At 45.2% G+C, this 26021-nt stretch overlaps 1 protein-coding gene across 1 annotated transcript in view; it reads right to left on the reverse strand.

The window, feature by feature from the left end:
- Positions 1-24228, reverse strand: part of FAM193A (family with sequence similarity 193 member A) — a 77053-nt gene extending 52825 nt beyond the window's left edge. The window contains exon 1 of the mRNA XM_040554649.1: positions 24140-24228. The gene's annotated coding sequence lies outside the window, so the exon portion shown is untranslated. The remainder of the gene's footprint in view (positions 1-24139) is intronic.
- Between the last annotated feature and the right edge of the window lie 1793 nt (positions 24229-26021).

Here is a 26021-nt window from a genome sequence, read left to right on the forward strand (position 1 = left end):
AATATGCAGCATATAAAACAAACATGCCCAAAGCCAAGCAGGAAAGTAATCAGCAGCGTGTACCAGACTTTTAGGATCATTGGCACAGCACTGCTCATGAAACTCAGGAAGCTACTGGAGTTTACTATTGTTTTAGACAAAAATAAATCCTTTCTGATTTAATTCCAAACAGCTTTTAAGCAGTAATTGTAAATTGGTAAATACTGGACTGGCAGCAGCGAAGAGGTTGGAGGTTCCTACCTACAGGCATAATCACGATTTCATGTGATGCAGTGGTGAAACCAGAATGAACTTAATTTTCAGGGGAGGGTTGTACATGGATAAGGACCTCCAAATAGTTTTAGTAATCATGGGGATAAAAGAACAAAATATCTTAGTACCCAACACTGATTTAGAAGCAGTTGGGTTTTTGCTTAGGAAACTGACATTATGAACACCCAATTTTTAGGTGATAATTACACGTCTTTAGTGACTCTGAACAGAACACGCTTGTACTTGTTAACAGATGCTTGCTTGCCAGGGAGTCTCGGTGTTTGAGAAGATTTGGAGAGGAAGCAGGGAGGTCAGTGATTAGCTGCCCAAGTCACCAGCTGAAGGCCACCGACAGGGAAGGCTGTGAAGCTTTCCTATAGTAAGAGATCTTGGTTCTACTAAAGATCTTGGAGTTCCAAACAGAAAGCAGAGATAAGGTGATTATAACCAAAATTCGAGTACCCACATGAAGTCACCCAACTGATTCATTTTGCAGGCTATTAATCCATTTCACCAAGCCTGCTATTTCGGGCACTAACACAAACTCCTAGGCTATCCTTTCGCAGCCTACCTTGAATTATTCTAGCATAGTCCAAACAACTGAGATGGGAAAACTTTTCAATGCATAAAGACGTATCCATGAATCAGTCAGTGATGCAAGAAGTCAGTCCCCTGGGACTCCTTCAAGAGCCACTGGATTGCTTGCAGTTTCAGAAAGCCTTTAAATCTTCACTGAAGTCTGTGGAAGCGTTCCAGAGGATGTTACAAGGCTTTTGTGACTCTCGCTATACCCAAAATTTGAAATACAGAATCTGAATGCTACCCTCAAATACAAAACAACCACCTTTTAGCTCTGAAATAATCAAGTAACAGGAGAAACAGAAGTTGCCAGAAGTTGAACGGCTGCCAAGAGTAAAGCATTAGTGAGAAATCTGGCACAGGTTCCAGATGGCAGAAAGTGCTCCGCATCAATACAGCTAATGTGTCAGGTCAATCCTCCGCTACGCTGGAGCCTAACATACAGCACGTTTATGTTCAATATATGTAGTACTTAAGGGAGATCATTAATAGCATAGCATATGAGTGTCCTCAAACATTTTTACCTTACCATGCTGTTCCGAAGTGGAAATAGCCAGATCTCCACCTGACAGCCAAGGACCTGGACACAAAGCAACTGCATAACTCCCTCCAGGTCGCAGAAGACATTTGGGGAACAGGAGGAATTGAAACCAGAGCTGCTGCAGACAACCACATCAGCTGTGAGATACCTCAGCTGGCTACAATAACCAACAGTATGGCACTAAAACCGATTTAAGTAAGATCCTGTGTGTATCTCCAAGTGGATCCAGCAGGTTGGAAATCTTGCCTGTGAAGCACGCTCCCTCCATCAGGCCTAGTCAGTGGGACTTACGTACCCAAGGGCTAAATACAGGAAATCATCTATAACGGGGGAAGAAGAGAGACAATGCTGGCACCACAAAAAGATGATTCATCTGGCTTGAGAGAATTTGTTCTTGTTTTGTCTGTAAAGACGAGCAGAAGATAGGAAAATGCCGAGCAGATAGCTCAAGTGCTGCTCTCAGTTACAAAACCAAATGCTTGCTGCAGGAGCCAACGAGGCTGCTGCCAAGTAGGTCACTCATTTAGCCCTCCAAAAGGTAAGGCACAATACTCCTCCAGCATGTTAGGAACAACATATTAAACCTATTAGGAGTCGAAGGTATACCTGGCGATAGACAATCGTCACCTTAATCCAAAATGAGATATTCTCTACCCAAGTACCTCCACAGAAAACACCTATGACCTATTCTCTCCATTTTAACTTGTGCTACCAGTAAAGTTTGTGAGATCCCAGGTCAACTTATTTCTAGCTCAATAAATAGGCTTCTTGTTCGCAATTTCCCGGAAGATGCTCATTATTCATCCACTGTAAGACTTGGGTCATTTTGGTGACACTTGATTGCAATTTTCATCTTGTTAATGTGAAAACACAGACTTGGAGTATTTTCTCTATGAAGTCAACCCACACCATTACTGAATTTGGCTAACCCATGAGACAGGTTCTTTGAAGGCTTCCCTTCTTCAACAAGTCACATTATTAAAAACTTGTCACTCAGATAGATGTAAACATCACACTATCTCCATAGCTTAGTAAAAAGTATTCATAAAAAAATTCGTCAAGGATAAAGGAGGTCAAACAGGCTGACAAGCTGCGGGCAGGGAGGCTTCATGTAGAAAACCTGATTTACCTTGCATATAGATAATGAAGTAAGCTTGCTATGACTCAAGCCCCTACGAAATGATGCCTCAAGATCCCAAATATGATTTGCTTATTCTCCAACAGTGAAATAGGACCTTTGATATTAAGGCAAAATGGCAATAGAGTTTGCAACAGAAGCTGAAATTATTTCAAAGCAAATACTTCTTTTCCAGTTGAAGCATCTATCGTAACTGCTGTTCAACCTTCGGAGAGGAATCACAAAAAACTGCAAGTATCAGGTGTGTACTGGATTTGCTCTAAGAGACCAATACTTCCCAGTTTCACAGAAGTTACAAATGAAGAGTGAAGCTGCATCGGGAGGCTGTCCCTGTCTCACCCTTTTTGGGAGATATCCAAAACCAAAGCCCAGATGACAAGCCTCTGCTACCTCCTGCTAAAACTCAAGCCCGAGTTACTCGGCCAACATGACTGTATGCCAGAAGTGGTTTTTTTTTTCTTTGTTCTGAAAACATGACTTAACCATTTACATGCCCATTACAGGGCTGGGTGACCTGTACGCAGTCCTGCTGTTCAACATCAGGCATAAAGATTCGTAGCTGGAGAAAGCCGAAGGCACGTGTTTTTCCATTGTTTGCAAAAGGGCTGGCCACGCACTGTTAGCATCTGCCAGACCAAATACATAAATAAGTCGAAAAAAGTCACCCTGAAAAGTATACATAGTCGAGGTTTTGTTGTTTTTAACACCATTAGACACACAAAAACCTCAGAAATAGAGCAGGAAGGAAATCAGACAGCACTGAACAAAGCAGAATAGGAAAAAAAACAATCTTTTTGCAACTTTAAGTCTTTAAAGGATGCAAGTCCTCTGAAAACAGGTAAAAGCAACACTTCCTGTGAATTTACACAGAATTGTTTATTAGCCAGCTGCATCTTCTTGCCTTGGAGCCCTCAGAGAAGATATAACAATTCTGCTCTGACACAGTAATCAAAACCAACTCAACTCTAAACAGCCACTTCAATTCACAAGCCACAAATCCATCAGGCCTTGATTGACAACAAGCTATGCTCAGAAACAGCCATCTTAAGTGAGGTGAGCTACACCACAAATAAAGGTGCCTGAAAGTACCCCAGGAAAGCGTTGTTTTTTTTTTAAATCCTACCTACAAAAGACAACTTTGAAGTAGTGCTTTCAAAAGAATGCTGACACTGTTATCCTGTAATGATTTTTAAGAGAGCAATGTCTATATATTCTGAGCTCTTCCTCCCGTACATTATTCAACGGCGCACAGTTTTTTCTTTTGGCTGAATCAACCTGAAATACACCCTCCAGGAAATGAGCACCTGTTAGGAAATACGGAGTTCACAGGTCATAGTGCCAACAATATGAAAGTGTTACCACAGGAAAAAAAGCTACGATCTCTACAAGAAATAGGAAGCGTTCATAAAGAGAAATTAAAAAGATAATTGGACAACGAACTACAATTGTTTAATTTTAACTTCCAACTTAAACGAAAGGTTATACTAAAGAGGAGTTTTTCATCTGTTTTCATTTATTAAACGACGACAAATGCCTTCTTTGGACATTAATTTGAATGATGCAGACTTGAACTACTAATTCCATTAAACTTAGCGGTGGGAATATTTATTCCTATGTCAAGGCTAGCAATAACTCTCTCCCTGCCCCCTCCTCATTTTTAAAAGAAAGCCTGATGTGACAACTAATCCCTATCAAAAACTATCCTAAGGAAAAGAAATATGCATATATAGGAATACACAGTAGTTTTTTGGAATGAAATGCCCAGATCCTACCAGCAGTGCTACCTACCTCTGCAGGCACTAAGTCGAATTCCACTGCTAAAAACAACCCTATAAACATGTTTCTGAAGTAAAGCTTTTAAGTACCGCCTGTCACATGAAATTTGTGTAACAAAGGCCAAAAGACCTTCCTGTTTGGATGCCTTTTCAAACTGATAGATATGATCTAGCATAAACCCTATTTGAAGATTGCAAGTAGCAAATCACCTAAACCAGAATTCATCCAGGCTCAAAAGCAATTAGCAAATTTCATTGTATTTGTTTACTCTCAATCATTGTTCTTCTTTCATTACGTCTTCAGACACTTCTATCTGATGAACAGTTGATTTCTTGCCTTCTGAGGAACTGGAAAGGGTTAGAGAACAGGCCCTTGGAAGTCAGGAACACAGTTATCATGATCCTGCCTACTAGGTAGCCACAGGAGAGGGTATTTGGTAAGAATTCAGTGCCAGACACAAAATAACCCCCCTAGTCCTCCATGTGATACTGTTGTCAATAGATTCAAGGCCAAGGCTAGTTTTTTTTTTGTTTTAATATGCTAAATATTGTGCAGCTATGTACATCCCATCAGCACAGCAACCACAAAGGTCAGTCTAGCTAGGTCATATGAAGTTTCGTCACACTTGCATGAATATTGGTTATTTGTAGTAGAACAAGTATCAGCTACCCCTAACAACCGAGAGCTCTTTTCTATCCTCTTCCAAGTCCTTACATCCTCTGGAAGCTTTATCAGTAAAAAAATTCACATTTTCTTCCGAGGCAGCAGCAAAAAGTTGCAGTATTTCCACAGTTCCCTAGAACGCCATACAAGTGTACACCTTTACAGCTACCACACTAATTAACAACTGATGGTTTTCCAGGACAAAAAGCCGGAAGACTCGTGTCATCTGGGGAAAGTGTACTTCTCGCATTCAGAAGGGAACGAGCTGAAGCCACCCCTGCTTTTCCCAACGCAGTCGCCACCAGAAGCAGCACTGCCCCGAGCCCGCAAGCAGAGCTCGCCGCCCGGCCCCGCAGATGTTCTTCCCGAAGGAAGACGCACGCTTCCAAGCAACGCTGACTGCCGCGGCCAGCCTGTGCTGACCAAGTCTCCTGTGGTTAATGGTTAATTGCCCTTCCGAGGAGAAGGATCGCTGCAGGAGAAAGCGCCAGATCCCCGATGCCGCGAGGAGTGCCTGGGCTTGCGAGCCTGATCTTGTCCTTCTCCTCCTCTGAGTCAAAAGCCATCTGTCTCATTCACACACACAAAAAAGTCACAGAGTCACAATTTGCACCATGTTTAAGTACATAAACATGTACTAGAGAAATGTGTATCACACTGAAATCCATACTGTACTGCAATAACTGAAATATATTGCCCTGGGGGAAAAAAAAGGTGGATTTATCCGATCGTCAAGCTCTGCTTTTCAAACTAGAGCACCACTGCGTGTGCACATGGACAGCTTCAGTGGATGAGCTGTTTCCTCACAGCATTGTAAATACAAGAAAAACTCTCCTCCAGAATAAAAAAAAATCATTAATTTTGGTCATCAAAATCAGTTTAACTTTAAAGGAGGCAGAACAAGTGAAAACAAGATTTAGCACAAAAATATTAGGGCTTACTTAGTTTAACAAAGTGATGACATCACTGGGAAGGAATGGTGAAGGTAAAGACAGGAAGAATCAAATCCCTACATTTTGCAGAAATCAGATACAAATCAGATAAATCACGGCAGCAAAGCGTGACATAAGCTTGTGCTCATCCTGTTCGTGATGCTATCTTAATTCTTTTCCTAAAGAATCATTTTTGAACAAAACCCAAATTATTGCATTAAGTATGAGGCTCTCGGCTCTTGAACTGTGTGTAACCAAGGAAGTACAGCATGCCCCTACTTGTGCAACCAATTACTTGGCTCAAGAAGACCATTTCTTCAGAATAAAGCCAGCAGCAATTAACATCCTTATCTTCTCTGTATTTTGTACGGCATCCATCTGAGGTACTGCACGTAAACTGAAAAATGTGTATTAGAAATTGGGTAGTTTAAAAGCATCACTGTGCACACATTCAGTGATTTGTGCTGGTAACTCTGGAATGTCTTCTCTTTCATCTTAAATTCATCCCTGTCTTTTATACTTTACATTTCCAATCCTCAGAATTTTTCAACCACCAGCTCCAAATCAAGAAGTTTCACATCTTAAGGGAACATGAAAAAAGTCACAGGAGTCCAGGGTTTCACAAGCGTCTCCTGCTACATTTGCAACCAAACATCCTCTCAGAGATCAATTTTCTACCAAGATTTGGAAATGAATAGGGAAAAGGATTTGCTTCTATCAATGGCTTGTTCCCAACCTTAAGACTGCTAAAAACAATTCCAAGATGCACCATGCTGCGCTGTCAGGAGACACTGCAAAGTATTAGTGCTGCTTCACGGCCCTCAGAGAGGCTTCGTTTGGCCAGCCACCTTCAAGCGATGATAAACTGGAACAGCCACGGTGACAGCCACGCAGGGCTGGCAGCGAGAGGCCTGCAACCAAGTCCTCCCTGTGAGTGCACCGGGGGTGGAAGGAAGACGGGAATTAAGCTGAGGATTGGGAAAGCCACGTACAAGTTCCTGGAATACACTCAGCCTGAAGTAAAACACCACACCAACCCCAGCGTGAAGCATGCGAAAGAGCTGAAAACCAGGGTAGTGAACGTCTACTGCAAATGAGGTTTTATCAGCTAGCAAAAGGGATTTTACGTTATTTCTACAGATACAGTACCAAAAAAAGTTGCCCAGATCCCACCACATCTTACCCCCATTGATACCAAAAGGCTTTGTAGTTGCACAGATATATTTGTACCTGAGTTGCAGTATGACTTATCTTGGTCTTCCTGATATTTAAAACAGATTATTACTGGGGCCGATAGTTTTAAAGCTCTTACATGACTTAACTATGCAATTAAAGCAGAATTTACTATTCCAAGTTGAGTGTAAAAGCACTGAAAATTTCCAAGATAAATCCTGAAACTGAAATAAAATCAAATCTAGTGTTAAGTCCAAACGGGAGGAGGAGGAAGAAACCGTGCCTTTCCCTCATTTAAGTATAATAATTCCCTTGTAAAGAGTTTCCCGCACACCATTAAGTGCAATTCCCCAGCTCATAAGTGAAACGGGAGCAGATAGACAAAATAACCGAACTAATTTAAGAGCAGACAAGCTTAGACTTGAGCGAGCGAGATCTGGGTCTGTACTACCTAGACGTGCAGTCACCCAGAACCCAGGCTCTTCCGAGGAACATGCAGGCAGGGAGATTTCTTTTTGACGACACACCACAAGTTCTTGAGGAACACGTATCCCCCGTGCAATCCTTTCCTTCTTTGTAGCCAAGCATGACACAGCAGAACTGAGCCAATCCATCTCCTCCTGGGATTCTGCCCTTCCTGTACTAGAAAGAAGTTCAACGGTTTTCCAGTAATTAGGCAGCAGCATGTGCTAGAGAAATACCAAAAGCTAACAATGAAGGTGATTCAAGCACTTCCCCCGCCAGTACAACAGCCAGAAGTGTTCCAAGCAGGTAGTTCAAACACCCCAAAGGTCTTCCAACCAGCCCTGGCAAGTAACAACCACGCATACGCTTTTTTTTCTAGTACAGAGTTGTCAGAGATCTAATCTGTTGTTTATCCTTCAATCCTGAACAGAAATACATAACATCAATAGGACTGATGCAAAACAAAAATCCCAGGAACATGCCAGCACTTTGCCTACGAACAAGTAAGTTACATTCCTTCAAAGGCAAGTTCAGGATGCTTCAGACGAACATTTAGGAATGAATTACACGTAGCCTCAGTGATCTAACCGCAGATGCCCTCCTACAGGAATTATGTTGTAAGAAACTGCCCTTATCTGGTTAATCAGGCAAACTGGTGAAGGGTTCATCTGACTCACTCCTGACAGCAAAATCTCCTGAGATATTAAGTGAAGCCCTGCAAGGGGAACGGCATTATCCGAAGGACCAACCAAACGCAGCATTTCAATCCAGTTATGTGTTTTTTTTCTCCCCACAGTATAGGGATGGAATTGCCAGGTGAATCACACGCTGTACGTGGACGTGACACTGACAATCAAGGCAGAGAAATAATTCCCTGGTTCTAAGCCCCTTCAATTCTGCAAAATGAGCATCAATAAGAGCCCTATTTAACAGCTAGATCTAAGAGCAATCAGCAAAATTACTGGAGAAGACTGCAAGCAAGCTTTAACATCAGATTTGTGATGATCTGTTAGAAGCATACCTTTGAACACAAAGCTTATCAGCTACAAATTAAGCCAACATCCACATCAGATTATCTCAGTCCCTGCACCTCATCCTCCCCAAACCGCCCAGTTCTAGCTGTTTGCTGTACATGCATACGTCAAATCACTTCTTAAATGTCCTGCAGGCACCAGAAGCACACTGCTGAAGCCTAACGCATGGCGTGCTCCACCTACAGCTGTGGGAGGGAGAAAAGGACAAGCCAGGCACTGCCCAGGGAGAAAGCTGCCTGCTGGCCTTTCCTAGGGATGCACCCTCCTCCTCTTGCTCTCTGCCTGCCCTCAGACCCCAAAAAACCCTCAAGTGGCTGTCCGCAGCAGCTCCTAGGAGGAGCAGGAATCTCAGACATCACAGCTAACCTACAGGCAGCCGTGCACCACCCTGAAGGTGAGCTCAATGCTCACTCATCACACCAACCACCCTTCGCGGCTGCCCATCCATGCAGGTACTAGTTACACTGCCACAACGACCAAGAACACGTAAGGCATTATATATCCCTGCACAAAAAGCAGGGGTGTAACAAGCTCGAAGCTCCCCATCAGCCCTCCCTATCACAACTTGGGTAGGAACTACTTCATCCTGCAGACAACCCCAACCCCAGGTGCTTGAAAATCGCATCGGAGGGCAGCTTTGGCTCCTCTGATCCTCTGATGAGGTTCTGTGTGCAGGAAACGTAGAAGATTTCAAGGAATTAAGCCATAAAAGACAACCTTTTGCTTGCTAACTTGAGTGAAGAACATTTTATACTAGGATCACAAGGAAAACAGAGACCAAAAGATAAGCCAGAGGAACCTGAATAAGAGCCTCTAAGTTAGTGAAAGGAGTTACTCAAAGTTCACGTGAAAGAAGCAACCAATCCATCAGGGTTAGCCATGTGCATTCAACTGGAGGAAGCAGGAGAAAAGCAGCTAGAATTCTTTGTATACGAGCAAGACTATCATCTACTGCCTAAAAGTGTACTCCCAGCTGGAATACTAACGGAAAGGCAATACAGTCAGTACAAAGAAGAAAAAACCACTCGCCAACAAAAGCCACCTCATCCCCAAAAGCCCAGGGGTGTTGTGCCTTGCTGCTAAAGGACATAAACATCACCAAGCACAGAAGCACTCGAAAGCTGCACGCTCACTGCCATGACAAGTAGCAGAGAGATGGATGACACCTTCTCTGAGCAGGTAGGGGAGTAAAGAAAAGCACAGGACGTCTTGTTACAAGGAGATCCTAAGAACCTAGACATCCGTTGGATACACAACTCCAACACGAGTTCAAGAACTTGACTTTTTTTAAAAAAACAAAAAACATGGAAAGCAACCAGAGAACCCTTCTTTAGCTGTAGCCAGCAAGAAAGAAGTGGCTGACAGTAAACAATGAGACAGTTTCACTGGATGCAACCGTACAGTCCATGGCTATTGAAGAGGGAAAGGAAAGAAGAACAGCAAGAGACAGACCGAGACAGATTTAATATCATTAAATAAGAGCTCACAGAAGGCTAGTCTAAGGCAAGGAAGAGCTAATTCTCAAATGACACAAAAGACACAAACAAATTCAAGAAAACCAAGCACAGCAAGAGAGCAGAAAACATAGCAAGAGAATAATGACTCAGAAAAAGCGTACAGAAAATGAATAACATGCATAACAATGGCAACAGAACAGAGGGGACAAATCAAAAAGGCTAAAGACAAAATGAAACAATTCTCAGCTTGAGGCTACTGAGAAAAATCATTCTATAAGTACGTTCCTAATAACAAGAAAGAATCTGTCCCTTACTGAATGAAGAGGGAAAACAGATCTAGTCCTCACTACAGAGATCAACTACAAGTAGGTGACGAGCACAATTAGCATCAACAAACAGGTAAAAACACCTTTCCAGAGTCAGACTGTGACTGGAAACAGCTGTACTGAAGCAGAAAAAATATTAAGTTGGCTTTATGTGGTAACATTCAACTCATTTGTTCAGGAAGCCCCCTAAGCCATCTTGAAATCCATAATCCTATCTTTGAAAACTCAAGGAGACACCCAAGATATCAGAAGCTTAGAGAAAGGTGAACATAGGCTCTCTCTTTAAAGCAAATAAACAACATGACTCCTAAATAAATAGGAAAAAGAAACAAGAGGAAACCAAGTGAGGGACAGAAACACCTGGGGAATAACACTGCCTTAGCTTAGCTTCAGTTCCGAGTAAAGTTAATCAAGTATATTCAATCCCTTATTTTTAATCACTTAAATGATACTGAGAAGAGGACCAGCCACCCTAGTTTTGTAAACGAAAAAAAACAAGCAATGTCAAAGACACACAACTTTCTTCCACAATGGAGCTGCACAAAGGAGGAAGAAATACCACGATTTACTCGACTAAGCCTTACTTAGGAGGCTCTTTACTAGACCAACTGAAAAGCAAGATCTAGATAAAAGCACTGTGAGTTTCTACAGAGGCGTAGGTGACTGTACGCAGAAGAGTTAACAAGGTCAGCCCGCTGGAAAAAAGGCTAATGCTCCAGTGGGCCATCTAGCTTATGTGACACATGACATAATCCTCCCACCTAATGCCGCTCCGCTAAGTCTTCCATGGAGAACTGCAACTCCTTCCCAGCACGGTTCTCGGAGCTGGACACGAACAGCAGGGAGAAACGCTGCGAGAGAAGGGGACCACAGCCAGAGAGAGGAACCTGCCTGGGAGGAAGCGGGGACACCGGGCTCGGGGGTCAGACAACTGCCGGGAGGAACTGGCAGTTCCCAAACAGAACGAGCAATAAAGTGCTTGAATTGCAGCAAGGGAGACTCACATTATCCAGTCGAAAATTAGCAGCAGAGTATTTAAGGACAAAAATAGGCTGCTCGGTGCGGTTGTAGAGTCTCCATCACTGAGGTCATCAGAAGAGCAGACTGGACCAACAGCAGCACCACCACGGCTGTCTCCACCGGCCAGGAGAGGGAGAAATGAGCGAGATAAAAACAAGGGTGGAATGAAACTTCAAATTAAAGTTTTATAGCCCTGATAGGAGGCTCTGGAACATTACATCCAGCTCTACTATCACACTTAAGACAGCTTAAAATGTGCAGAAGGAACTGAAGAACTACCCAACTGCCAGAGCACACGCTTCCAGTACCTGAGAGCCTCATTTTAGATTATGAAAAAGGAATTTGAGGGGAATCCTGTTATAATAGACAAATACCTTCACAAAAATAGATCATCAGGTTCTAGTGAGCTCCTTAACAAAAAAGCCTACAAGACCCACTGCCCAGCTATTCAGCAACAGCATCTTTGTTACAGACCAGCATTAAAGACAAGGATTTCAATAAGACTGTAGCAAAACATTTTTTACAAAGTAAGAGCCTATTTTATACGAGCAGCAAGTCTGGCTATTTGTCTGGCACGAGGTTTAAAAGGTAAAGCATGATAATTCAATTATATGGTTATAAGCAGTACTGTGACGTGTGGTTGCTTGGATTTCGGTCTGCTTCCAAGAGTGCAATAAAAATAAAAATCAATCAAGTAAATGAATGGCATTTCTGAGATTAATCACCCACTTTTTGAATTTGTATCAAGGTAAATATTTACCTATCCTGGTGCCCATTGGTACTTTAAAAAGCAACAAAGCTCTAGAATAAGTGAGGTCTCCTCAACAAAGTTCCCAAGGGGCAGAAACAGGGCCGCCAGCTGCGTGCTGCTGCAGCAGCCTGCTTGCTGCTCACCCACCTGCGCCCCCTCTCCTGCAGGCAGGACTGGAAGGTGGAGAAGAGGCAAGCTAATTAGAAGGGTAAATACACAAAGGAGCCCTGGGACACAGAGCCATCCTCTCTGCTGCTCCCGCCACTATCTTCTAGCATATTAAGGCAGCTGTAAGCCTTTCCAGTAGGGTTTCCCTACAGGCAGACCAACTAGACCGGACGGGTCAGCAGAGCACAGAGGGATGGCTTTCCAGAAAAGTGAGCTTTATTTTTTATTTTTTAATTTTAAGAGAAAAGGAAGAATCACAACAACCTATTACAGAGGCAGGTGCAACAAGTGACAGAAAGACATCTTCCTCCAGTGACCCTCCTGTAGTTTAACCAAAGGGGTTCCTGTTCTGCCAAATCCCAGGAAAGGGGACACTTAAGGCAGACTCTTTTGCATCATATTTTTCTGATCATCAGCTAGTATAAACACTAAAAAACCTTGATTTTGACAAGTTAAATTACTTGGGCAAACTATACAAAAGAACGCATTTGTGGCAGAGTGAGGGATGGGACAAGACAAGCAAAATAAAATACCAAAAAGAAATATCCTTTTATTAAGGAAGAAGAAACACATAGGTCACAAAGAAAACAGGAAATTCTTATCTCATCAGAAGAGCTCATTCCTAACTTGAGAAAAAAACTAAGAACACAATTCTTTGCGAAGAAATTTTTACTTTTAGGGGAATAACTCAAGTGTCGTCCTACTATTCCACTACACCCTATACGTAAGTCATTTTATCAAAACAAAAGCTCACAAACACTAACAGGGTTGGGAGTCACCTCCTTGAATGGATTTTTTTTAATACTATTTTTATTGGTTCATTATTTTTATGGTTTCATTAGTTTTAATGCTATTAGCATTGGTGCGTACCCTCTAGGCTTTAAGAGAAAACAGGCACGGAGTACCGCACACTAACCTGACTCGATTTCTGCGCAATTGTCAGCAGCACCTTACCGCCACGGAGGACGAGCCGCACTCACTAACAGGGAACACCAGCACCCCGCTGACTTCTGAGCCTCACAGCTGGCCTCAGACTTCGACGTACACTCGAAATAGGAAATGCATCTAAGCACATATACTACGTCCGTAAGTTGGAAGCCACAAAAGGCAAGCAGCACACGTTCAAATTCCTATTTGAAAACTCCATGTGTACTTAGGCAATAAATTCCCGTAGACCATCACTACTAATGTTTGGATCAATTCCTAGGGACCAAAGCAAACCCCATACAACCACCAGATTTTTCACCTGATGAAAAATGGAAACAAATGCTCAGAATAACTTATAGCACCAAAAAAAACCATTACGAAAACGAAGAGGAATAGTGAAGACATAAAATACGTCAGCCAAGTTTAAAAACCACACTAGGCACAATATTCAAAATGTTCATGATTAAGTGTCACGATTTCCCCACAATTCTGAAAACAAGCAAGCTGGGTGGCCAGTGACAGCACTTCTTAAAACATTAAATAGTAATTAATATTTAACTTAGTCACTTTGCAGCGTTTCCTCAGTACAAAGTTCCTCCCTCTCCTACATAATGCTTCAAAATTAAAGCTATGGGAGAATAGCGTACAACTATGGTAGCCTGTATTCAGGACAGAAAAAAATCATGTGCATTTTTTCCATTGAAACATCAGTAGTTATTTAAAGCAATGCCCATCTGAAAATCATGGGCGTTTAATTTTGTCTATTCTTATTGCCATGTTGCAGACTCTTAGCCAGTTACTGCACTGACACAGAGCCCAGCCAGCTCCAGCCTGCTGTTCCAATCTGTCTCGAATCACAGCAGACACCAGAACAATTCCCCACGGACGCCTTGAAAAGGAGCAGAGAATGACAGCTCGTGGAGATGAATCTTGGGAGTAGCAGGGAAAAAGGAGCGGAGATGAAATAAAGACGATCACACAGGTGTAACTGCAAAGTTTCTTCTGAGGGTGAAGAAGTGGTCTGCGTCTTGCTGAGAGATGAAACAGGCGTCAGATGAATTCAGATTCTATTCTGGTGGAGATTTTGTTTTCGAATAACCATCATCTGTAGCCACGTACCTAAGTTATGGCCATTAAAACAAAGCGATGAAAAACTTCTAGTCCACCTCAGCTAAGCCACTGACTTGCCATCTGTTGTGCTAGCAGCTTACTGAAGATAAGCAGCCTGGAAGCATTACGGCAATTAAGAAATCTTTTGGTCATTAACTCCACACCAATTTAACACTAAAGGCTGGCAAAATTGGACCGTGGCTCAGATCTGCTGTTTAAGGCAAACGCTTGTGTTCCCAGTGACTGGCTTCACCGTGCAACCCAGCGTTAAAACCATTTACTTGGGCACTTGTCCGACTAGGAGCAGCCTTAGCACTCATGTTCCCAAGTAGTACATGTTCCAAAAATATTCACATGCCCACAACGTACTTCATGCCAACTTACACAACACCACCATTAATCCCCATTGAAGAATGCCACGCTTAAAAACACTTGGAGCCACGCACACACGTGTATGAGCATGCATACACACATCTATCCATAAGAGAGTCCCTGGGCTTGTGTCACCAACGTTAGCGTTACCCAAATTCAGAGCCTCACATCCATCTCAGTGATAAACTCCCTCCAAGTTTGAAACAGCCCACTACTGGGTTTAACACGGTTACACAATTTGGAAGAGGCTCCTTAACTCCTTGAGGGTCATAAACTAACCCACGTTTGCTGTGAGAACTGTTAACTCCAAGTATCTTCACATCATGCGATCACTGTTAGCTTGCTGCATCCACACCAAGGAGAAAGAGACCACACGATACTCAAAAATAGCTGAGCTGCGCCTGCGTACGGCTCAGTGGTAGCGCCACATTCCTGGCTTTGGAAGGGTCCTGCTCTGTGAGCTCAAGCCACTACTCCTGCACCTAGAAAACTGAAAAAAAAATGTTTTGGCTTTCAAAAACCCCTTCGTTTAAAAGCAAAATAACTTTAGTCCCAAAATACAGCGCAAAGCAAGACGTTTGCAATGCCCCCAGTTCGTGCCCTGCCTCCAAGGCACCAACGCAACTGCTTGCGCTACTCTGCCTTTGAGAGAGGCATCGAAGAGGAAAAGCAGGAGGCAGAGCGCGTTCCAGCCTGGCACCCTGGTCCAAAGCTGCTGCTTTTGCTCTGGAGGAACAGGCGTTGAGGCAGCACAGAGCTTAAAGCAGACCAGGAGTCAAGGCAGAGCCTCACAACACTTGGCAGAACATTACATTCAATGCAGTTTCCAACAAGTTTCAGTGCTACATACTACGAGATACATCCTAATAAAATAATAGGTAGATTTTCAAGCCTTCTGGAAGACGTCTATTAATGCAAACAAGTGGAATTTCATCGACTGCCTTCTCTTCTTTTCCTTACGTCGCCGACATGACCAAGTTTCAGCCATGTCCTTCACAGGCTTGGAGGCTGTCATTAGGTGATGCATCTAAAAAGCTTACTAGTCAAGTTCGATTAAAACATAATGTCATGCTCAGTGGAGGTTTGAGTCTTCACCAACTCCCTCGCCTATCTCACAAGGCTGAGCTTCTTTTCACTTCACATCTGTCAATTTCGTGATTTTACAGTTCTCTCACATCCAAATTAACTCTTCTGCCACATCATCCAAGGGGGATGAAAATGCCATTTTGGTCTCATTCTGTCCTTCCAAAGACCCCATCCCCATTCACTAGCCACAAAACAGACTTACCCTTCTCTCAGCGTACCAGATCTGTGATGGGCACCTGCTTCTTCTGACAGATGGGAAGAGGAAAGACGATGACCAAAAGACAAGACCAGACCCTGACAGAGTGGCTACATCCAAACTATAGCAAGATGCTGTTTCTGGGTCACGTTCAGACCTTGGTCTAGTCGACAGGTATCTGGGATCCCAGCTCCTAAATAGCTGCTGGTGGTACAAGGAGATCATTTGATGGATGAGGCCGAACACCAGCTCTGGGTTGCGCGCCAGCTCAGGCAGCAGCCAGCCACGTTAGCACCAAAGTGTGCAAAGTCCACCTGAGAGGCAGATTATTACCATGAATCAGATCATTTATTAGCCTAGATGGCCAGTTTTAGACGAAAGCTGGCTCATGAGATGGATGGTCCTCACACAACCTGCTGCACCTGTTTTTCCCCTCTCCCCAAAAGCTTTCTGAATGTTACAACTATAAGGGATTGCCACTACTGTACGCCTCCTTCATCCTCTGTAGAGGAACATGCCCCTGCTACCCTTCACTCTCCAGTTCCCTATCTGGGGAATAATTTCCATGGTCACTTCTGCCACGTTTGCAGATCTCCTAAAGAAGGTGAGTGAACAGACCTTAAGGGGGAGGGAAAAGAAACACCTCATCGCCACCGCCTGGCAATTATTTCACTGCTGTAGACTTAAGCTGCCAGTGTTTACATCCCTAATTAAAGGAGCTACAGATAGTCCGTGGGGCCCTTTACACATTCACAGGGCAGCTACTGGCTTTATATACTAGAGGTAACACATCAACCACACACAACGTAGTAAACTGCTATCAATCAGTGGCATTTAATACGCTAGCGACGCACGCGCCCACCCGTACACAATGTCTAGGAAACCTACCTTCTCAGCATACGCGCAGCTGGGAAATAAACCAGCCACTGCCTCTGCACTGCTTGGTTTTGCTTTAACTTTTAAGCGGAGAAGCTGCTGTTTCCAAAGTGAGCAACGACTTAGGGATGGAAGTGAACAAAGCTGACATTGCGATGCGAGCTGTGATTTCACTAACGCTCTGACAGCGTAGGCATAACAACGTCTAGAAGAATACAGACAGGTATCTAAAGATGTAGCTCCAGAACAGTGAAGTAGCCTGAGCTGCTGGACACTTCTACCCCTCCTGCCACCTTTCCCTGGAGAAGAAAAGGAAGAGCTATTTAGAGCAACAAACACTGCCCCAACAGCTGATCACATCCTCCATCTGTTCGCAGCTCCACGCAGACCTCTGAGCTGCTGCCAAAACAGTTAAAAAAAATCCAGCAGCTTTTTCTGAGAGCAACTGCCATCCATACACGCTCCCGGCGATCGGTCCTCACTCCTCGTTACTCCTCCTGCAGCAGCACGTCACCTCCCACAGCCACACTCGAGGCCCAGGAAGTCCAAGGCTCTGGATTCAGAAGCAACGATTTCTGTAACCCTGGGAAGACTTCGTTATTTAGCTGGGTGACTGCGGTCTCACGTTTCTGAAGTTCCTGCAGACACACGCACTCGAGAAAGCTCCTATAACCCAGTCCGTCAGAGCAAGGTGTTAAAGGGTCGCTACTGGAAAGATGGCTTGTGCGAGAGGACCTGCTTTGTGGTGCTCTACCATAAGACTAATGATCTACAGAAGCATCTGCAGCCCATTTGATTTTATTTGTCTGGGTCTGAAGGGAGACTACACACCGCAGTATTTCTTGGAAGTAGCCCGAGCTTTTCTTCCAAGAAACGCACAGTAGAGTCACTCTTTCTTTCCTTCCAATAAACGAGCCAAGCTATTTTTTCAGTTTTAAGAAGCGACCAAGGTTGCGATGAGGCTCACTCACCTCAACCCTTCTGAGCTTCCAGTTTTATTTTTTAAAGTGAAGAAGCTGTAACTGAATAGGCAGGCCAAGGATAAATAGGGCCTCCCACAGAGACTTCCATAGTATCCTCACCTCTGGGTGCCCAGCTTCTGCCAAAGTCCCCTGAGGCTTCCTCTTATAAAGGGTGGAGAGAGACTCGCCTCCTACAGCGTGATTCAGAGCAGGAATGCCTCCTTCCCAGATGCTCAAGCACCCCCTGTTATTACCAGGAATTCTGTGATGGAAAGAACATTTTCCCAAGTCATGCAGCCTGCCCAACAGAAGCTAAGTTAATGACATAAGCACACGGCTAAAGCTCGTGCTCCCTGACAGCCTCTCTCCAGCTCCATCACCAGTCCAGCAGGAACAGCTTCATTCAACAGCCTCAAACAGGCTCACGAGGCAACCCCAATAATTTGTTCCCCTGAAAGCCACCGTGTAACGCGGTGCTCAGACTCACCTCTGCACCACTACAGCAGCTGCACATGCTATATCCGAATTATTTGCTGTAAGAAAAGTATATACTTCAGGAGAATTACTGTGCTGCTCAGAGCTTTCATCCTGTTTCTGGTGTACTCGCTCACATGGCTATGAGGAGAAGGTCAGTAATGTCAGGGGCTGCCTTGAAGTTTAGTAATATAAAATCATCAAGTACCACTCGTGTCAAAGAAATAATGGCATATTTATCTTATTGCATTCCCTGACAAGCCTCGACTGTGGCAGTTCCCATAATAGCATTAAGAGCAGCATCACAGATGTCATTTCCCATTTGAACTCTTCATTTGCAGCAGAAGAAACTTGAACTTGTGGATTAAGTTATTAACAGAGAGAGAGTTAAACCGCACCATTTGTCTAACTATTTAACTTCAATATTCCCTTCTTTTAATTATCCTCGGAGAACTTCACATATGACATACCCTTCCTCAAAACACAGCAGTCCAAAGCTGCCTTGGTCACTATTCAAATAAAAGCTTGGCACAAGAAAACAGTTCCTACATTTTCCTTTCATCACTTTAATAAATGTGAAGTGACCTCTTCCCAACCTTGAAGGAGCCTCAACAAATACTCACTCTTCTTTGATTACCTGTACCCATATGAGTGCTGGAACACTGCCTAGCACATCCATGAAGCCCTGTCCATCCTAAGCTAAAGCAAGTTCATTTCCAATTATTTCTCCTCATAACTTCTTCATGATGCATCTTCAGCAGGCCTCTATTTCTTGAGGAGCACCCCCACAAAAACCATAGCAGGGACTAAACATTACCCCTGCAGGCACCAGATGCCATCAGTCTGAATTTCAGCGCGCACTCAGCCCTCCCTGCCAGGCAAGTAGAATAAGCCTGGATCCCTTCATACCCTGACTGTAAAGGAGACGGGACCCGAGGGCTCCCCTCATGGTGGGATACCACTATAAAAGGATATGCACTGTAAAAGAAAATCTGATATTATACACATAAAATGACACTTCAGGTACTGTTTTGTATCAAAAAATTGCAGGACAGTGACAGGTCAGAACCCTGAATGTTGCCATCAATACCCACCACTTGACAAGAAACCTAATTTCATGTTAACCTAACTCTGAATTCAATCAGCAAGGTTTCATTTTCAGACAGGAAACAAAAGTTTGGAAGGGAATGGAGTCAGTCTTTTTTTTTATAGTCAAAAATATCTTTTTAATCTCTTTCAACCATTTTGCAACCAATACAGCAAGAAAAAACCCCACCTCTTTCCTAACAAAGCCGTAGCAGGCTACTTCACCAGTACCGATTAGGCACCGCTGAACCAGATGCAATTTTAGCCACACTTTCCACATGTTTCATTTAACAACTCACAAGCGATTATTCCCGTTATCAATTGACCATGATAGAGCAGGTGCAGGAGGTGGGGGAGAAATGGAGCGATCGGGGATTGGAGATCCGTCAAGGTCAGGAGTACACAGGCACACGCTTCCCAGGAGCGGCACTACCGGGTCCGAACGGAGGGATACGAGGCGTGCCTGTGGTCCCCGACCTCTTCGCTGAAAAAGACCTTCACTGATCACAGGAGGATGCTAAGAAAGAGCTATTAATGTGAGTGTTATGCAACCATTAAGCTTGTTTTAAATGAAGCTAACTAGAACGCTTCAACCTAAGTCGCAATAAGATTCCCTTTCTAAATTAGCAAGGTAACTCAACCGTACCACCTAAAAATCAGTCCTAATAGTTTCAGCCCGTTCTGTTACATCTCCTTTTATTAAAAAACAAGCAGAGCATAAGCTCTTCAAGGCAGGGACCGCACCTCCATTTACAGGAAAAAAAAAAGAACGAATGAATTGCATTTAGTTGGAGGAAGAAGTGTGCTCCTGGACTATCAAAAGACTTCTTTTTCCTAAAGTGTCATGAATTTTTAGAATTACCCATTCCCTCAACTCGAGGTTACAATATTATTTTATTAGAATTACCAGGTTTACCTGAGCGTTGATAAAAATGGCTAAAGTTTATTTGCCTTTTTTGTTACCTATGCACAAAAGCTAGGTATTTATTGAACTCCTGAGTTCATGACAAAGCTCATCTTTTATACACTATTTCTTTTGAATGTTTGGATCATGGAGGGGTGAAGAGAGAAGAAAAATCTCCAACAAATCAAGCACAGATATCAGTGAAGTGCAATCAACTGGAGCACTGAACTACAAAGCTGCTGGGAAAAGATGGCCTACAGGGTGGCAACGTATGGTCTGCCATGAATAGAATATCTATTTAGGAAACCATCTTATAAATAAAGGAATAGTCCGGTGGAATAGCTCATGGAAATTCTAAAAATCGACAGCTCTCAAATGCAAGAAGGTTTAATACATTGCTACAATTTACTGATATAAACGATACTTGGAGAAATGGAAGCGAGAGCATTGTAAAATGGCTACTGAATTATTCACCTCGATAACCTACAGCGACTGGTCAGCCACGGACCCCCAGCCCTTTGCTCCCCAGAACCTGGGCACGCTAAGGAACTGCCAGCTCTCCTACGGCATAACCCTGGGTTGTGCAGCTGTTGGTAAAGACTGGTGCTGTAAGATGCAGTTGGTTATGATCCAAGCACCAGTCAAAGAGCTAAAGGGGCAAGTAAATGCAACGCATTACTGAATCAAAAACAAAAACAGGCAGCGGTCTGCCTAAATATATACATAAACTCTCAAAATATTTCATTTTTCTCATTGCAAATCGTTGTTATCCATAGGATACTCAACTCCTCACTCCATGACACTGCTACAAACAGTTCTGTGAGGAGAAGAAATCCAGCTCCCAGGGCAGTCTTGCAGGAGCACCGCACAGAAACGAATGACTTGGTTTTCAGTTCCAGGTTAATTAGACATAGCTACAGGTTTCCAAAAACTGAGATACTCCCTTGCACTGAAAACACTGCCGTCGCATCCTGAACTTCCCTATCACTCTAAGCATCTGAGAGCGCTGTACAGGATGAATTCTGATGCTTTAAAGCATGTGCACGGGGCAACATAGCTTCCAGGAAGATTCCATTAGGAGTTGCCCACTTGCAGCCCACAACAAGACGTTGCACGTACTCTAATGCAGAATTTAGCCTACAGTCTTAAAAATAATATTCCAGATAAGACACATAAAAGCCTCAATTAAAACATATTTGTTAGCTGTAACAGTCTCAGCTCGAATTTTAATACTGGCACATGCGCTTTTAGTTCCAACCATAAATAAAGCCATTTTAGTACTCTGTTCAAGCCGTTCCATAAAACGTACTGAATGCATACCTTATCCTGAAAATTACTGACAGACAAGAATGCAGAACACACACAGTATCATTTCTCAAACCTCTCATTTCATTCTGTACTTCAGACGAGTTTTGGAAGAAGCATTTAAAGAAGCTTCAACAGAAGAACGTGCCCAGAACATCCAGCATGGATGCCCTAATATCAGGGAAGTGATGAAAGATGGAAACAAAGCATGCTAACCGCTAGAAAACACCACTGGAAATTAGAAATCGTGCCTTTTTATTAATAATTTTATATATGTGTGCTTTCAAAGACATTTGTCCAGCAGAGAACTGGCTGCTGTGTTCTCTTACCCACTAACAGGAACTTCAGAATATTCTGAGCAAGGTGAAAGTAAAGCAAGTCTGGGTACTACTTACAGCTATTAGCGTGTTGCTTACTCTCCATGCAGCCAAAACAAACATCGCACCTAATTTAGAAGTGATCAGTCATGTAAAATACACAGTTTTCTTTCTCAACTCCATCCAGAAGCAACATATGGCAGTCTTTCAGTCACAGAACGCAGCCTTGTTTTGACCACGCAACCCTAACTGGCGAATTCCCGGCCATTAAGGACAGCACGTTTTCAAGGACCTAACAGTCATTTAATGATGCTTTATCGTTTAACTTTTTTCAAAGACAAAATCTTAATCTTGTTCACTACTGGCAACTTCTTGCCACAACCACTGGTAAGGTATTGAAAATGTCAAGGAAGAGGTCACGGAATCCGGCATGGAGGGAGGAAGCAGCATCAACTTGAAAGGAGCATCTCTGAGTTTAAGCATTTCCCTTTTGGAAACTGAGCACTGGGGATTTATCTACCCTCATTATAACCCACCTCCAGCACTTACTGTTTCATTAAATGAGAAACCTGTCACAGGTTTATTCTAAGCTTAACTAATTGATCTGATAGATTTGTTAAGTCCCTGTCTGTCCATCAGTCTTCCGGATCACTTGTACCGTACTAACAAGTAAAACACAAACATTTGATAAATTGCATACCCATCTTAGAGTACAAGCAAAAAAAATCAACTAAGACAAAGTTACAACGTGTTCAAATTATGTGTTGTGCATACTTGAAAGAGTACAACTAACATATTGCTACAAGTCATATATCAATGTATTTTCCTAGAAACCTAGTGCTGAAATACAGCATTTAACTTGGAAGATATACTCTCCAAGTGAAGACCCCTGAAGACTAAGAAATTTTATTAAGAACTGCCTAGTCTAAAAGGAACAAGTATGAAGCAGAAAATTTAGAAGTGATGCTGCCCTTAAAAGAGGAATTTCAGAAGAAGATCTGATCCAGTACAATCAGTTTCCAGCCAAAGTCCTGGACTACACCTAACCACAAGATACAAAGAGATCAAACTATCAGGGACAGTGAAGCCTTTGCTATTTGAATCACAGCAGTGAAGCGCTCTGCTATCACTCCACTGCCCATTGTATTCCCCTTGCATTACCATGTTCATTCCAGCAACACCTAGGAACTTGTGCCTGCAAGAACTTGCCACCTAAGATGTAAAAGAAAACAAGATGCATCTTCCTGCACGAGGTTTACCCAGAGCAGAGTTCAGTGATGACTGGCAAAGTTACAAATAGCTTGCGCATCTCTTCACCATAACGCACATCATTCTTCTGGATATCTAAGTCATAGAAGCGGTACTGTCCCAAACAGAAATTACACCTGAAATAAGCATCAGGTTAGGAGAGACATACAAAAATGGTTACTCTAAACCACTGCGGGCTTCAGGTAACTAAATATGATAGCACAAAAAGACGAGCGTTAAAGAAAAAACAAGTTAACCTACAAATACCAAATGGCTTGTCGACCAGCGAAACACAAAATAACGCTGACACCAAAACCAGCATTCATTACATCACGGTGTTTTAACCACCCCGTAACAGAAGAGCCATTTCTTCTGCTCCCCCCACATGTACCACAAGTTTATGAGAACAAGAGGAAGCAGAGCAGGCTGCACGACACGCAGGGAAGCCTGAAGATGCTGTCAGCAGGAAATCCCTCTGTAAATACGACACCTAAACGCAACCTCTGTGCGGACAAAAAAATATGAGGTAACCTTTACGGGAGAAAAGCGCACGAACTTATTTACTCTTTTGTCACTCGAGCCAGCAGGACACCTTGCTAAAGGCTTAATCCTTCGGCAGTGCCTCGGAAGAAAGGCCCAGTGACCCACCCAACGTGCTCCTGACGGATTTCCCCCGTTTGATGCTGGATGCCGAGGGGTGGCCGGCTCTCCCCCCCGCGGCCGCTTTCCCTCCCGGCTCCTCCGTGAAGGAGGGGCCTGAGGCGAAGCCCCCCGCGGCGGGGGAGAAGGAAAAGGGGGGAGGGATAAAAGGAAAAGGGGGGGGGGGGGGAGGAAACCGGGCACCGCCCCCCCAAACCCTTCGGGACCACCGCCCACCTTCTGAGAGGGGGGTCCCCAAATCCCCCCGCTTCATAAAAAAAGGGGGGGGGGGTTCCCCACGCCCCCTTACGGCCCCCCCCCCCGGCCCCTCAGGCCGCCCCTCGCGGCCGCCCCCTCCTCACCTCGCCCCCCGGCGCTCCGTTAGCGGCGGGCGGTGCCGGCAGGAGGCCGCCCCCGGCGCTCGGCGAGGCGGCCGCCGCCTGGCTGGCGGCCCGCACGGGGGCCGCTCCCGCTGCCGCCGCCGCTCCCGCTGCCGGTGCTGAGGCCCCGGCCCCGGCTTTGCCCAAGCCGCCGGCTCCCCCGCCGCCGCCCGGCCCCGGCCCGCCGGTGCTGCCGAGGCCGCCGCCCCGCTTGTTCTTCCGCCGCTTGGCTCCGCGCTTGGCGTCGGCCGGGCTCATGGCGCCTGGCAGCGGGCGGCGAGGAGGAGGAGGCGGAGGAGGGAGGGGGGTGGGGGGGGGGCGGCGAGGAGCGGGGCGCGGCGCCTGTCACGGCCACGGGGCTGCCTCGGCCCCGGCGCCGCGGAGCGGAGTTACCGTCCAATATGGCGGACACAAGGGGAAAGTGATCCCCCTTTACGTCGCGGGGCTCCCCCTGGCGCTGACGGGAACCCGCCCCGCGGGGCACGCCGGGAAGGCGAGTTCTCGCTCCCGCCGTTTCCTTCTGTCTCTACGGGTAAAGGACTACACGTCCCGGCGTGCGCCGCGGGAGCGGGCTGGGCGCGGCCGCTGATGTCACCCGCCGCCGCGGGGCGCGCTGGGAGCTGTAGTCCCGCCCGCCGCCGTTAGCCCCGCCGGCCGACGTTGCCACCCCGGTCAAGGGACTACACCGCCGCCCAGAAGCCGGCGAGCACCACGTGACGCGCGCCCCCGCGCCTTAAAGGGGACGCGGCCGCCGGCCGCTCCCACAGGGGCCGAGGCGCGAGGGGCTCCGCGATGTGACGGGAGCCGGGCCGAGCCCCGGGCTCGCCGCAGGCAATGGCGGCCGCCTCCTGCGCTCCGCGTTCGCACAAGCACCACAAAGGCGCAGTCAAACGGCACCACTGACCGCGTCCCCTCAATAAAGAGTCACGGGGAAGCCACGTTTTGCCCCCGATGTGCGCAGGCTGTGGGCGCAGGGAGGCGTCGAGTCCCCGTGGGGAGGCTCAAAATGGAGGTTGAGCCCCGTGGGCTGGTGGCACAGCGCCCTGCTCCTCACAGGGCCGGGTGGCGAGGAGAGCAGGCCACCCGCACAATGTGGCCAACCCAGCCCATGGCATCACCTCACAGCCCGGAGCTCCTCTTCCGCACCACTGGCCTCAAGTCCTGCTGTCTCTTTCTCCTGCGAAGCCACAGGAGAATCCCTTCACCTCACTCCATTAACTTCCACGTACATCCCCCGCCATAAACTTCCACATAACCCCCCGGGTGCATCATAAACCATCGGCCAGCAGCATTTCCTGAGATTGTTTTGCCCTGGTGGCACAACGTGCGGTTGCACGGACGGACATGGAAAAGACAAAATGCTCCAGCGCTCTGCTTTGATCTGATGTGATGGCCTGACGTAAAGTTATAGGTGGGGTCATGAAACCTGGCGATGATTTACTGCAGTGTAAAAATCTCATCGCGTTGTTAAAATTTTGATGGCCTGTGTGGTAGCGGTGGTGGATCTGGCTATAGCTCGGAGACCCCGGAATATTTTCCTTCCATTCACTGCAGCCACACAGCACGGCTGGACAGCTGTTTGGCTGAAAGACACAATGCCCATAAAACATTTACAGGTCACAGAAAAGACGGCTCTGGAGCTTGGGAAGGGAAATGGAAGAAAGCACTTATTCCAGTGCATCCTGACGAGTGCTGGCAGCTCCGGTCATAGCCACCATCCATGCTGAAGCTGTTCCAGGCTTAGTTTGCCCTGATACGCATGAAGGAGCTTTGCAGGTACACGCAGGCAGCTGTGAAACCAGGAGAACATGTTTGTTCGTTATGTGGTCTAATAAATGGTGAGTTTTTTGGGGCAGGGCACTAG

This window comes from Cygnus olor, chromosome 4 (assembly GCF_009769625.2).
Source record: "Cygnus olor isolate bCygOlo1 chromosome 4, bCygOlo1.pri.v2, whole genome shotgun sequence".
NCBI classification, from domain to species: domain Eukaryota; kingdom Metazoa; phylum Chordata; class Aves; order Anseriformes; family Anatidae; genus Cygnus; species Cygnus olor.